Source organism: Papaver somniferum, unplaced genomic scaffold (genome assembly GCF_003573695.1).
Source record: "Papaver somniferum cultivar HN1 unplaced genomic scaffold, ASM357369v1 unplaced-scaffold_133, whole genome shotgun sequence".
Classification (NCBI taxonomy): Eukaryota; Viridiplantae; Streptophyta; class Magnoliopsida; order Ranunculales; family Papaveraceae; genus Papaver; species Papaver somniferum.
The window spans coordinates 4558382-4573900 of NW_020622492.1; the positions used below are offsets into that span (position 1 = coordinate 4558382).

General features: G+C 40.2%; 1 pseudogene; it reads right to left on the reverse strand.

Moving 5' to 3' along the window:
- Positions 1–745: 745 nt before the first annotated feature.
- On the reverse strand, positions 746–845 carry LOC113333827 (annotated as a pseudogene).
- Positions 846–15519: the final 14674 nt, after the last annotated feature.

Consider the following 15519-nt stretch of genomic DNA (forward strand, 5'->3'; position numbering starts at 1 on the left):
GCTTCCCTCGCCTCTATTCAACTTACTTTAAATCGGATTGATTCCAGAGGGGTTTGCTTAAATTGTAATGAATTTCATTTCGAAGGATTAGAAGATGGTCTAGAAACAATCTAAGTGGAGCCATCATGCTTTTTGTTTGCTAGAAATCAATAGGTTTGATTTGGTTGAGCCAGCCTTGTTTTGTGATTGAATAGAATCCCCTTCCTTATTTTTTTTTGCATGCCTGAACATAAAAGAGACGCCCTAGGTAGATTTGTTAAAGAGAAACCTAGTAGTTCTAAACATCTCGATTACCTCAATTTAGAAAGTATGATTTTTGAAGAGTCCTTTTTTGAATGTCCGCTTGAGGAGACAATCCCTAATATTCCGATAGTGCCAGAAATGGCAACTTTAAAAGCTTTGTTGAATCCGACTAGGACTACTCGTCCTTCGTGTATTAAGTTAGCTGAAACGGAGGCACCCTATGAACTGAAACCTGGGACCTTACAGATGCTCCCAATCTTTTTAGGGAAAGAAAATGAAAACCCTTATTACCATGTTAGGGATTTTGAGGAAATTTGTAGTACTCTAAGAATTAGAGGCTTAGATGATGATGCTTTGAAACTTAGGTTATTCCCATTTTCCCTGAAAGATAAGGCCAAGTCGTGGCTATATAGTTTGGACTCCGAGTCAATCGAGACATATGAACAACTTCCATCTGCCTTTTTCAATAAGTTTTTCCCTAGGCACAAAACATCGTCTATTAGGACGCAAATATGCACATTTTCACAACAAGAGGGAGAATATTTATATAGGTATTTGGAAAGGTTCAATGATTTATTATCCCAGTGTCCTCATCATGGTTTAGAAAAGGTTAGGCTAGTTCAGATCCTTTATGAGGGTTTAGATTATTCCACAACGAATATGGTTGAGTAGAGGAAAAGCAAACTGTTGATGCGGCGATGGAATTTTTTAATGAAATCGCCGAAAAAACCCAGCAATGGGAAAATAGTAGGGGACCCCAGAAAACAATTCTTTTAAGTAGAGGAAACGTTAATAGGGTAGAAGGAGGCTATGAATCAGATGCCAAAATTGCTGCTATAGCAAAAAGGTTAGAAGCTTTAGAAGTGGGACAGACTAGTGGTAGAGTGGAGCCTTTTTGGGAAGGCCAGAATATTGAAGAGCAAGCCAATGCTCTTTATAATAACAATAGATTTGATAACCGTCAAAATATTGACCCATATTCAGAAACCAATAATCCTGGTTGGAGAAACCATCCGAACCTTTCGTGGTCTAAGGGCCAAAGTCAAGGTCAGTTTAGTAATTCTAATGCTCCCCCAGGTTTTGGCTAGACTAAGAATCCTTCAGGACTAGATCAGTTTCAGAATCAGTCAGATAAGAAAATCCTAACTTTAGAGGAATCTCTCGCCTTGTTAACTCAGCAAACTGCAAAATTTCAGTTATCCGTAGAACAAAGTCTACAAGCTAGTAACAGGATACGACAAGAAAATAGTCAGGCTATTTCCGAGTAAAAAACCCAGGTTGGTCTGATAAGTGATTCTTTGAGATAAAAAGGTAAGTTTCCTGGTCAAACACAACCCAACCCTAGAGGAGTTCATGAATTAGGTGCAAAACCATCGAATCAATTGAATGTTGTTAGAACCCTTAGGAGTGGTAGAGTTGTAGACAATAAGGTAACCATGCCCGATAGTGAACATACTGTAGTTCACCCCTCAGAATCTAACCTCTCAGGACCAGTAGCTGAGGAGACTGATAAAGTTTCTGATGATGTGAATTCAGTTCCTTAAAGGTCTGATTTTATGCCTAGAGCCCCATTTCCCCAACTATTAATACCAACAAAAAAAGAGTCGAACTTTAATGACATATTGGAGGCTTTTAAGCAAGTTACCTTAAACCTTCCTTTATTAGATGCAATTAGGCAAATTCCTGCTTATGCCAAGTTCCTTAAGGATATGTGTACGCGAAAACGAAAACTTGGCGTCCATAAGAAAGCCTTTTTATCTAGTCACGTAAGTTCAATCATTCAGAACACCACAACTCCAAAGTACAAAGACCCAGGTTCTCCTACCATTGCTTCCACAATAGGTAACTTCCGGGTAGAAAAATATTTACTTGACTTAGGAGCCAGTGTAAACTTACTGCCATTCCATGTATACTTACAGCCAGGACTTGGTGAAATGAAACCTACTCAGATGACACTGCAGTTAGATGATAGGTCTGTTAAAATCCCTCGAGATGTTATCGAGGATGTTCTTATTGAGGTCGACAAGTTTATTTATTCAGTGGATTTCGTGGTCCTAGATACCCTACTTGTCCCTGACCCAGAGAAGCAGATACCTGTGATTTTAGGTCGCTCATTTTTATCTACGTCTAATGCGATCATTAACTGTCAAAATGGTGTGATGAGTTTATCTTTTGGTAATATGACTATGGAGATGAACATTTTTAATGTCAGTAAGCAACCTCATGAGCTAGATGACACATGTGTTGAAGAGGTGAACATGATAGAAGCCTTAGTTCGGGAGTCATTACCAAACATCTTGTCTGAAGACCCATTAGAAAGTTGTCTATACCATTTTGGTTTAGATTTTGACGACGATAGCACTATTGAACAGGTGAATGCTCTATTAGATTCTACCCCTGTGTGTTAGACACTGATAGATTAACAAGGTCACAAGGAATGGCGTGTGTGTATTGACTATAGGAAATTGAACAAGGTCACAAGGAAGGATCACTTTCCCCTTTCTTTTATAGACTAAATGCTAGAAAGGTTAGCTGGACATAGTCATTATTGCTTCTTAGATGGATACTCCGGTTATAATCAGATCGTTATTGCCCCAGAAGACCAAGAGAAAACCACTTTTACCTGTCCCTTTGATACCTTTGTGTATAGACGCATGCCTTTCGGGTTATGTAATGCCCCTGCGACTTTTCAGCGTTAAATGATGAGCATATTTTCTGATATGGTAGAACGGTTTGTTAGAGGTCTTTATGGATGATTTTTCAGTGTTTGGTTCATCTTTTGATGAGTGCTTACATCATTTGACATTAGTATTGATTAGGTGTAAGGAAAAGAATTTAGTGCTTAATTGGGAAAAATGCCATGTCATGGTTGAATCAGGAATTGTCTTAGGGCACATCGTTTCTTCAAAGGTCCCAAAAATTTACCTTATTAAGACTCTACAGGTCCCAAAAACCGTAAAAGATATTAGGTCATTCTTAGGACATGCAGGCTTTTACCGTCGATTCATTAAGGATTTTAGCTTGATTTCTAGACCTCTTTGCAATTTGCTTGCAAAATATGTTAAGTTTGTCTTTGATGATGCTTGCTTAAAGGCTTTTGATAAGCTTAAAACTTTACTCACTACTTCCCCAATATTCCAGGCACCTAACTGGAACCTACCCTTTGAAATTATGTGTGATGCTTCATATTATGCTATAGGCGTTGTGCTAGGTCAGCGAGAAAACAAATTACTCCATGTGATTTACTATGCTAGCAAAACTCTGAATGATGCCCAAATGAACTATACAACTACCGTGAAGGAATTGCTAGCCATCGTGTTTTCCTTGGATAAGTTTAGGTCCTATTTATTAGGTTCTAAGATCGTAATCTATACTGATCATGCTGCTTTGAAATACCTTTTGTCTAAGAAGGTACCAAACCTAGATTGATTAGATGGATCCTTTTGTTACAAGAATTTTGTCCAGACATTAGAGACAAAAAGGGTGCAGAGAATGTAGTAGCAGACCACTTGTCTAGGCTAGTTGTTAGTTACCCTAATAATTCCCTTCCTATAAGGGATAGTTTTCCTGATGAAAAATTGTTCCCTGTTTCCCAATCACCTTGGTATGCAAATATAGTGAATTATCTTGTTACTGTTCGAATTCCTCAACATTGGGGTAAGCAAGATCGTTCTAGGTTTTTAGCCGAGGTTAAGCATTTCTTTTGGGACGATCTTTATTTGCTTAAGTATTGTCCGGACCATATTATTAGGAGATGTGTATCTGAGAGTGACCAGTCTAGTATTATCTCCTTTTTTCATGAACATGCATGTGAGGGTCATTTTAGTGCTAAGAAGACTGCTGCTAAGATTTTGCAGTGTGGATTTTACTGGCCTTCGTTGTTTAAAGATTACCATAGTCATTGTGTTTCTTGTGAGCGTTTCCAGAAGTTAGGAACCATTTCCCGTAGAAATGATGCCTTTGAACCCTACTTTAGTGATTGAGGTCTTTGATGTGTGGGGCATTGATTTTATGGGTCCATTTCCTATTTTGTTTGGCTATCTTTACATACTTGTCACTGTAGATTATGTGTCCAAGTGGGTTGAGGCGGTTCCGTGTAAAACGAATGACCACAAGGTCGTAGTCCAGTTTTTTAAAGAGAATATACTTACACGTTTTGGTATGCCGCGAGCTATAATTAGTGATGGAGTTTCACACTTTTGTAATAGACCGTTTGCTCTTTTAATGAAACAATACGATATTACCTATAAAGTAGCAACCCCATATCACCCTCAGACTAGTGGTCAGGTAGAGGTTTCCAATAGGGAAATTAAACGTATTCTAGAGAAAACAGTTAATCCAAATAGGAAAGACTGGTCGTCGAGGCTTACTGATGCCTTATGGGCTTACCGTATTGAGTTTAAGACACCATTAGAATGTCACCTTATCGTTTAGTGTTTGGCAAGGCATGTCACCTGCCTATTGAGTTAGAGCATCGAGTCTATTGGGCTATTAAGAACTTAAACTTTTCACTTGACAAGGCAGGAGCTCAAAGAAATCTCCAGCTCAATGAGTTGGACGAGATTCGTAGAGATGCATACGATAGTGCTAAGGAGTATAAGAACAAAATGAAACTTGTGCATGATAGGAATATTTTACGAAAGTCATTTTATCTAGGTCAAAAAGTTCTTCTATATGATATTCGATTGCATCTATTCCCCGGGAATCTGCGCTCTCGATGGACCGGTCCTTTTGTGGTCCGTACTGTTTTTCCTCATGGCGCTGTTGAGATTGAGACACCAGATGGTAGTAGTTCTTCAAAGGTTAATGGTCAGAGATTGAAGCCCTTTTTAGAGACTTTTCCTACAGGTGATGTTGAGGAGGTCCCTCTGGAGGACCCTGTTTACCTTGATTGACCATCGAGGCGGTTTGTATGTTGTATATTATTTTCAGGTTTTTGGTTACACTTCACCCAGGTACTATCCTTCCGACTTCTCTCTTTACTATTTCCTCATGTTATTTATACTTTTGATAATGTTCTTTCACTAGAAACATTGAGGACAATGTTATATTTAAGTTTGGGGGTGGGGTAGAAACTTTTTGTTGCCTTTTGCCTTTTTGTTACAATAAATAAACTCCATAGCCTAGAAATTTATGCCTATTAAGGATGGCACTACCCAATCTAAATGGATGGAAGCATTTTGGTTGTAGGAGTTGAGGGACCAATATGATTAGATGGAAACATCTAAAGAGTCTATTCATAAAAGCACAAAGCTCAGTTGTTAGAAATAACATGGTAGTTTCGCCATATCTCATTGAGTCCTTTTCACTTCTATTTTTATTTTTTTATTTTTAAAATATGTTTCTCTAAGTGATTAGGTGGGGCTCATGATTCAAGTTGTTACCATTGCTAGGGTGAAATAGAGTGATTGAGATAACCATTAAAAAAAAAATTGAGACCAGACCATCAGACCAAATGGAATAAATTCAATAAAGTCGACTACTGGAACCCTTGTATATGCCAGTTGTGTTGACCTAAAGTTAGGATTATCGACCACTGGTACCCTTGTATATGCCAGTGTGTTGATATTAGTCAGACCGGTATCTCAGTCCATTAGGATAGGTTCATTATGGCAGTGGCCTTCAGACAGATATGAGAAACTCCGTTCACCTTAGTCAACATCAAAACCATCTATGTTTTTCTATATCCATCTTCTTAATCTATCCATGTGATTTGTTTGATTCTGAGTTTGGATGCGACTATCTGAGTAGAGATCTGTCACTTTATATGAATTTTAGTATGTTTGAGTGCGAACTCGTGTATAGCAATTGGAATTTCGCATCAGGGTACTTCCTCTTGTAGTCAATAAGTATGTCAACCAAGGAGATTCTTTAGTGCCTTCCAAGGTTCTGTGTAGATAGCTAGGGTCTGGAGTATAAAGGTTTTGTGGGTATACCTCTGGTAAGCCCTCCGGAGACAACATTCCGCCACTAGAGACACCTAGGGGTTTAAAGGCTTATTGCATACGCTAAATGCAATCGACGATGCCTGCGACAATGAGTTAGGATTTTATTTCTATTTTATTTTTGCTCGAGGACTAGAAAATAATAGGTTTGGGGGTATTTGATAGACACATTTTTGTGTCTGATATAATCTCAATTGTATATATTGTTAGTGCTCGATTTTGTATTTATTATGGCTTTTTGTGTCTTTGTAGGTGTTTTTGGAGAAATAAACATGCGTAGAAAAATTGGCTCGAAAAGTGGTATTTGCGCTCGTGGGAGAAAATTACTATGCGGACTCTCAGTTTGGATAAGGGGCACTCAGTTGATAAGGGGCACCTCACCGCTACTTGCACCCCATACCTTCTATTTACAACCCATGGCTAATGGCACCCTATTCTGTTTAGGGGGCTTCCCATCTTCATCACAGTTTTGGCGGGAAAACACGTCTTCCACCTGCGAACTTCTGCATAACTTCCTGGGTCGATTTTGACGGCATTTTATCAGGTTTTATTTGTTGATATGGGTTGCTTGGGCCTGGTCTGGTCAAACAGGGATGTTATAAGATTTAGATACGCAGAAAAACAAGTTTCCATGCATATCTAGGCGAATCAGGCCATCATGGAAAGTGAAAGTATATCGGGTTTATTTTGTTGGCTTGGTAAATTACGTGAAACTTGGGAGAGTGTATTAACGGCTGGGATTATATTCTGATATTTAGGAAGAGTTTGGATGAGAAAGGAAGTTGCGTGAAAGAAAACAGGAGAGAATAAAAAGTCTCGGATATGGTTCTATTTTTGGAGTTTACGTGTAAAAAGGGAGAGAATATCATGTTGTGGGATTTACTACCAGGTTTAGAAGTGTTTGGACCAATCAGACTCTTTTAGAGATGTACCAAAAGAAAAAAAGAAAAAGAAAAAGAAAAAATACCGAGGATTTTGCTGTAAGGAAAGAAAAAAAGGCGAAGATTTGGAGTTATTATCGACCTGTGGGCTATAAAAGGAGTTGGGTAGCTCATAGAAGACTTACTTTGCGGAAGTTTAGAACATAATAGAGCAAAAAAACACCAAGTTGCAGAGATACAGGCGAGAGGAAGAAGAAGAACTCAGAACAGCAGTAAGAGACAGTCGCAGAATCCGTGGCCTTTTCTTTCAAATTCAATCAGTTTGTCACAATTTCTGTAACAATTATTCAGAGTTCGCAACAGTTTTGTGTTAGGGTACTTCGTAACAGTGGTTCGTAACAATTATATCAGTTACAAACAAGTTGTTTTATATCTTCTCTTCTTTTTAATCAACTTTTGAGCAACAAACATGTATTTTGAGCAAGTGATTAATATGAGGAGCTAAACCCCATTTCTGAGGCGATAGAGGAAGCTATTTTTCCAACAAAAAGTGGTATATTCTTATTTGTTTATTTATCGCAATTATTTTTATGATCGTTTTGCCTTGAGTGAAAATTGTTTGAATGATTCTTGTTAAGCAATTGTTATTTGTTTTGATAGAGCATGCTTGGACCTAGGTTTTTGATGTTCTATGCATCGGATTTACACTTGTTATTTTGAGAATCTACTTGTTGCAATAGTTTAGAATCAAATTGAACGAAAAAATTGCATGAGTATAAATATTGGATTAAATCACTTTGAACTTGGAAAATAGTGGAATCTTAGCCTCAGTGTTCAGTTAATATTGATATCAACTTTGATTGAGTTTGCTATAATTTTTAGTGAGCTTTCTATTTTAATATTAGAATTTAAGTCTAATTAATATCCTTCGCAAGTCTGAGAATCGAACCACTTTTACCCATGGTTTTTAAACTCGTACGAGTCACGAGTTGACTCGTACGATTCACGTCATTTTGATCCAACTCGATTCAAAGCGTACACTTGAATCGTTTTTCCTATAAATCGTACAGCCAACTATCTTTGACTACGATTCTTGACTGATTTCAAAAGTCAAATATGGGTTTTCAAAAATGAAAATGGGAAGGTTCGAACTCATGACCTCCTGTGTCATGAGAGTATCCTCGAACCAGTGTTCCAATCTGTTTTTTTTTTTTGTTATTTAGCGAACTTCATTGGTATATATTGAATCAAAGAACAAAATTATGTAAAAAAATATGAACCTTATTAAATACTCTGCATAATTCACTATTATTTACAAGAGAATATACGATTTAATAATCGACCGTGAATCTTCGGTTCACTCTTTAACATGCGATTCGATTCACAAAATTAAAAAACGATTCACGTTGCGATTTACGATTTCACAACCTTGCTTTTACCACTATCTACAAAACACATTATGCATGCGTCCATAACTCAGATCAGTACCTTTGCTCCTGCTCCGAGCATGTGTTTGTCTTCTGATAAAGAGGATATGAGTGTTGGAGAGATGGTGTTCATGCGAAGCTGCACGCCCGGTTATGTGCCGTATTTCTTATCTTGCAAAGCAGTCTCTTACAATATCGATAGGGCGTCTCGGCATATGGTTTTGACCAAGGGGTCCCACTTGTTCGTCATCCGGTTGTTCTAGAAGTCTCGTTGCCAACTGTTCTCGATGATACTGTTCTTTTGTCGGGTAAAAGTATCCCTTTCCTGCTTGCGGAACGAAATCCAACAACAACCTCCAAATATAACATATTTTGGCAGGATGAGTTTCTCGTTTTCCATGGATTCGTGAATGATGTGGTAGAAAACCGTCGCGGTAAGCCGTCTCTTGCGGTTTTAGCGGAGCATCCACTGCTGAGGGATCCTTCTTCGCCCAAGAGAAAATCCGTTACACCGAATACAGATAGTCCCCAAGTGAAGGAGCGAAGATATAAAAGCCGTGCAGATGGTTCCCAGTCAGTTTCGACAGCCAACTTTCAGTTCGTACAATATGCGGGTACGTGTGATTTTCCTCTTGACTTTAGTTGGATCGTGTATATCCTTATTTCTTTCCTGAGTATCCATCTTTGTATCCTTCCTAGGGTCTCAGCAGCATGAACGCCTTTACCAAACTTGCAAGTAGTCAGAAAACATCGCTTCTCGAGACGGAGGGTGGCGGTGCTGAGCCTATCCGTGGCGATGGGGAACCCGAGAAGGATGAAAGCTCAGAGTTCAGTGATGGCGAGAGTAGTTCTTCCGACAGCAGTGCTGAATCTTCCTCTAGCCAGTCTGAAAGCGAATCAGTGAGTTTCCCGCATGTTTTTTTTTCTTTCTGTTTCGAAAATATCTAATCCATGATGTCATAGGGGGAAACCGTTCCTGAAGGTGGCCCTGAGACGGAGACTGGTGGTGATATAACTTTGTCTCTAATTGTGGCAGCCACACCGGGCGACCTAGAAATGGATGTTGATCGATATGAAAACGTCGTTGTGACTCAGACAATGGAGAGTACTCCAGTGGCCGCAGGTCTAATTGTCATTAGGAATCCCTTGTCGGTTGCTGATGTAAACGCGGACGCCACTTTCAACCCTCCATACCTGGTTCCTTATCTAGATCATGTGTTGATCGGAGGATTTAGCATGCCAGCCAAACATGCGGCCTATACACCAAGATATGGGAAAGATACGGACATATCGCCACGACCAAGAAGGTTACTAGTCGATTTGCGTTGGTTAAGCGTGTGGAGGAAGCTTTGTCTTCGATTGACGACATGTGCAACGTGACCGATAATACTGTTTCTGAGGATGTGATCTCGAGCTGGAGGTTCCATAGTGACATGTGTGTAAACTTCGAGTTCAATGTTCCTTGATTCGTTGAAGGTTTCTCTGAGGTTGAAAATTTTCTGATCGAAACAGTCGAAGGTCCTTCTGCGGATATGGTGAAGAAACGGGAAGCGGAAGTCGAAAAATTGTCCAAGAAGCTGAAGTTGAAGAGGGAGGCTCTCCAAAGCACGAAGGAGGATCTTTATAAGAAGAGCAAGCCATTGTTGAAAAACTTTCCTTGAATGTATTTCTTTCTTCTGAACTCCTTATTTTTAGATTTTTTTTTTGAAAGGCAAATGAAACGCCTGGTTTATGGTTTTGATTTCCTAGATTTTTGGGTTGATAGACAAATGTTACCTTGAGGGTTTTGGATTATTCTTTTGGAATAATTTTTTTTGGAATGGATTGTTTTGGGAATGATGTTGTCTTGGTTACGATTGCAAGTGACGCAGACATCCCAGGAAAACCATGGAACCGTGAGCGTTGCATGTCGGTAGATGACATGGGGTGAAACATAACATGGCTATCGGTTTTATCATTCCCGTGAAAACTTTAAATAGAAAACCATGTATTTTTTCTAGGTAAGACTTACTCGGTTTTCAGGTCTCCTGATGAAAAGGGAATCTTACGGGTGTAAGACCGAGTTTTACGGGAGGCACCGCCGTGATTGTGTAAAGTCCCCAGTCGTCTCATCTGATAATTGAGTCATCGATCCCTGGTTGGATCGTTCGCTTTTAACCTCTAGGCAGTCCCGAGTCATCCCTCGCCGTGTCAACACTGATTATCGGGTCGTCTGGTAACTGAGTCGTTGATCCCTGAGCGGATCGCCTGCTTCTACCGACTTGATGTCTGGGTCGAAGCATGAGATCGATGGTCGAAAATTAACATTGTAACCGAAAGATCAATCTCTCACTGTGGTCGCCAATTGTTTGAGGGTGAAAACGGTTTCTGCTAATTTTGGTAATTTCGGGTGTGTGAGTGAGAAACGAATTTAAAGCCTAAATAATATACTGCAAGGGAGTACTTTAGATTCGAGAGATCAATCTGTACAAACCCGGCCTAAACCAAGAAATGTTCGTTCCAGACTTGCTTCGGTCACAAAGTGAACGAGAAGGGTTGGTTTTGGGGAGGGAAGCGAAGAAAATGTTGAGACCAGAATAGTTGATTCTGGAAGAGTAGTTGTTTCACGACTTTTATCAGAAAGTGGGAAGATAACATATGGAAAGCTAGCAAATGTTTTCTGAGTGTTGTATCCTCCTGACCTGAACTTGTTGTTTGGTGGAAATAGGTAATGCCTATTTATACAAGTCGAAGTGAAACGTACTCTGGTCTCATTAAGAAATGGAAAACGGGTGAGTAAATGGGAGGACGTGGTAACCGGTAACGCTTGGAATTGATGTTACATAAAATAAAGAATTTCACCATTACTCCCTGTATTTACTAACCGCCTCATCCTTATGACACTTTCTTAAAACGAGCGTAGTGTACGCCGCACGCTGTAAACCGCCAAACCAATACCCAATGAGCATCCCCCAGTTTGTGACATGTGTTGGTGTCTCGAGTGTTTTCGTGGAAAACATGTAGAATGTTGTTGTTGTCTGGCAAGTTGATCTTGGGAGACTTGCCGGCTCGGTGGTGACCTTCAACGGTCGAGATTTTGCATCTTAAGAGTAAGGTAGCCGTTGATTATTGCAACCTTTCGTTTGGTATCCAGTGGCATGAAAGTTTGATCAGTATGGCTTTAATATGTCCCAATTTAGGCGCGGCCAAAAGTTAGGGTTTTGGCTTTGTTTAAGCGCGACCAAACTAGGGCCAAAGGTTTCCATGTGTTAGCTGGTAACCTTGGACGGCGAAGGTCTGCATCTTAGATGAAAAAGTGGCAGTTGATTGTTGCAAGCCTTTGTTTTGGTAGCCGCATAGGAAGGGCGGTATGGTATGGCGCGACAAGGTGGTTGGCATGGCATGCCTTGGCGTAGTTTGGTGTGGCCAAAACTAGGGTTTTGGGCCAAAGGTTACCATGCGTTGTTTGGCGACCTTGGACGGCTAGGGTTTGCATCTAGGATGGAAGGGTGGTCGTTGATCATCGCACACCTTCGTTTTGGTAGACGCATGGGGAAGGACGTCATGGTATGGCGCAGCAAGGTGGTTGGAATGCCATTGGCACATGTGGCATGGCATGCCTTGGCGCGGTTTGGCGTGGCCAAAACTAGGGTTTTGGGACAAAGGTTACCATGCGTTGTTTGGCGACCTTGGACGGCTAGGATTTGCATCCAGGATGAAAGGGTGGTCGTTGATCGTCGCACGCCTTCGTTTTGATAGCTGCATGGGGAAGGCCGGCATGGTATGGCGCGGCAAGGTGGTTGGCATGCCATTGACACATGTGGCATAGCATGCCTTGGCGCGGTTTGGCGTGGCCAAAACTAGGATTTTGGGCCAAAGGTTACCATGCGTTGTTTGGCGACCTTGGACGGCTAGGAATTGCATCTAGGATGGAAGGGTGACCGTTGATCATCACACGCCTTCATTTTGGTAGCCGCATGGGGAAGGTCGGCATGGTATGGCGTGGCATGCCATTGGCACATGTGGCATGGCATGCCTTGGCGCAGTTTGGCATGGCCAAAACTAGGGTTTTAGGCCAAAGGTTACCTTGCGTTGTTTGGCGACCTTGGACGGCTAGGATTTGCATCTAGGATGGAAGGGTGGACGTTGATCGACGCATGCCTTCGTTTCGGTAGCCGCATAGGGAAGGCCGGCATGGTGGGGCCAAGGCAAGGTGCGGTTGGCTTCGCATGGTGGGGCCAAGGGTTTGGCATGCCATTGGCTCATGGTGCGGCTAGCATGGTTGGGGACAAGGAAAGGAGCGGTTGGATTGGCATGGTGGGGCCAAGGGTTTGGCATACCATTGGCGCATGGTGCGGCTAGCATGGTTGGGGCCAAGGAAAGGTGCGGTTGGATTGACATGGCGGGGACAAGGGTTTGGCATGCCATTGGCGCATGGTTCGGCTAGCATGGTTGGCATTCCTTGGCGTGGTAGACGTGGCTGGCATGGTTTGCTATTGGCACAGTGGTGCAGTTGGCATGCCTTGGCGCGGAGATGTAGCTGGCATGGTTGGCATGCCTTGGCGCGGAGATGTGGCTGGCATGGTTTGCCATTGGCACTGTGGTGTGGCTGGCATGGTTGGCATGCCTTGGCACGGAGATGTGGCTGGCATGGTTTTCCATTGGCACAGTGGTGCGTCTGGCATGGTTGGCATGCCTTGGCGCGGTAGCATGAGAATTAGGGTTTCACATAGATGATGTCGGTCAATGTTAAGGGTTCTGTCGTGGAACATGACACTTAAAGAAAAGGTACCCTGGTAATTCTCACGTAAGCATGCTGATCGATTCAATAAATGTGCTAATAGTCATAGTGACGTCATGTTAGTTGTACGGTTTTACGATTTTAACCCTAAGCTAAAAACCACCATCAACACCTGTACTTGTTGAAGATCCATCATATTATTATTACACATCATCAAAGTTTCATTGTATCACAACTTTGACAATAATACTATGGTGATATGTATCACTCCCCCTTAGTCAATACTCCATCTCAACATGAAAGCACTCCCCCTTACATAATGATCCATAAACCATATGTATTTGTAGTGTGAACTACACATTAATTCTCCCCCTTTTGTCAATAAAAATTGGCAAAGGTACAAAAACTAGTGGGATCCTTATGAAATTTTTACGGAGACACTTCATGACCAAAAGAAAGAAACATATCAACTTTGTTTAGACGATATCACAGAGTCGAAACTTAGTGACTTCATCAAGGAGTTTATTAAGATACAAGTTAACCCCTACATGTTCCAGACCCGCTTCTCCCTACAAAGATATGACCATTAAGCACAAGTTCATTTAAGAACTCTCCCCCATAAAATGGCATTCCAAAGAACAGCAAGAGTGACCTTTCTTCAGAGAGAAGGATTTATATATTGGATTTTAGAAATCCTACAAGGAGATATGATTTAAGAACCAATCATTGAAAGTTTCTCATGAGATCGTGTTACTAAAAATTTACAACTATCTCATGGTAAAAATACACAATATGTAATCATGAAGATCAAGTATCGTGATCATCTTTTCTAAGATACAAACTTGTATAAACAAGACTTGATATGCTTAGAAGGAAAAATAACCTTTTCAACAAGGATCTACACCAAGAATGGTTACCAAAAGTGTATGAAAAAGTTATTTTTGACAATAAAAACCAACATCCAATGGCTTTAATTATTGCTTCTAACATGTTATACTTAAGAATTTCAATCACAAATCAAGTTAGGTAATTAAGAATCATACACGTGGTATTTATCCATATTCATCTTTCTCATAACTAGTTCCAATGACTTCAAAAGAACTAGTTGAAGAGTTGTTCAATTTCTTAGATCTTTATATATAGACACAATTGAAACAAAATCGGTTTGATTCATTTGAATAAATTCATGAACAATATAGCCACGGTTTGCAAAGATTGCATTTCTTATTAATTTATTGTTTAATTTCATGAACTTCCGATTTGAGAAATATAACCATCTTGGGTACGCATACGGGTACGTGTACCTTAGCTAATGGTTTGAGTTTACAAACTCAGCAGAAATTTTCGGTTCGAAAACTTCGCTGGTACACGTACCCAATCTGTCTCCTTCACCAATACCATATGCACACATATGCTCACATTTGGTTTCCGGCACATGGATTTATACACTAATGTGCGAACGCACTATATATGCTTATATCCATAGTTTGTTACGTAATCTCAACTCTACATTTCAATCGTTGAAACATTCTTCTATAATGTTATAATAGTCGTTATTCACAACTATCGTCATCAAAGCTATTTTCAGGATTGAAACGTCATCATGACATTCGTCACGGGTAAAGATGAACTTGGTTAAAGCAAAAAGCTTCTACATGTATTTCGATAAATATGTAAGCGAGTTAAACTCAGCTCGAAACAATAAATTATTCTATGTATTCAAAAATTACCCTACATAATATGTGCGCCCCAATTCTTTTGCAATCCTCACCGTATTTACAAGGGTTTTTTGGTGAGGATGCACTTCCAACACAATCAGGTTGTGTTGAGGTGAACAAAATCTTGCTCACAATAGGTATTCGAAACAAAATCATGCATGGACTCTAGGAATTTAACAACTTCCTTGAAACTTTCAACAACTGTTACATACCTTTTTAAGACGTTATCCCTTGTCGAACTCTTGTCTGGGAGATCCTTCTTAATAGTACTCGTTGCTTTATTGGTCTTCTTTGGTACCCATTTCTGAGCAGCTTTTTGAAGCAACGTATTTTTTTTTCTCCCCAATATAATTATGAAACTTCTTGGGGGAATACTGGAAAACCTGGTATTATGAAACTCAGTTTTTCTCCAGTTTGGAACATTAGATCTTGTCATCTTAACAGAATCGGATCTGGTTTTATCTCGTTTAAGAAATCTGCAATTCCTTTGCAAGTGACTTGGTTTTTCACAATAAAAGCAATGTTTAGTAGAATGGAAAAAGTTATGTTTAGTGTTACCTTAATTTGTATGTGCTTGCTTTGGAG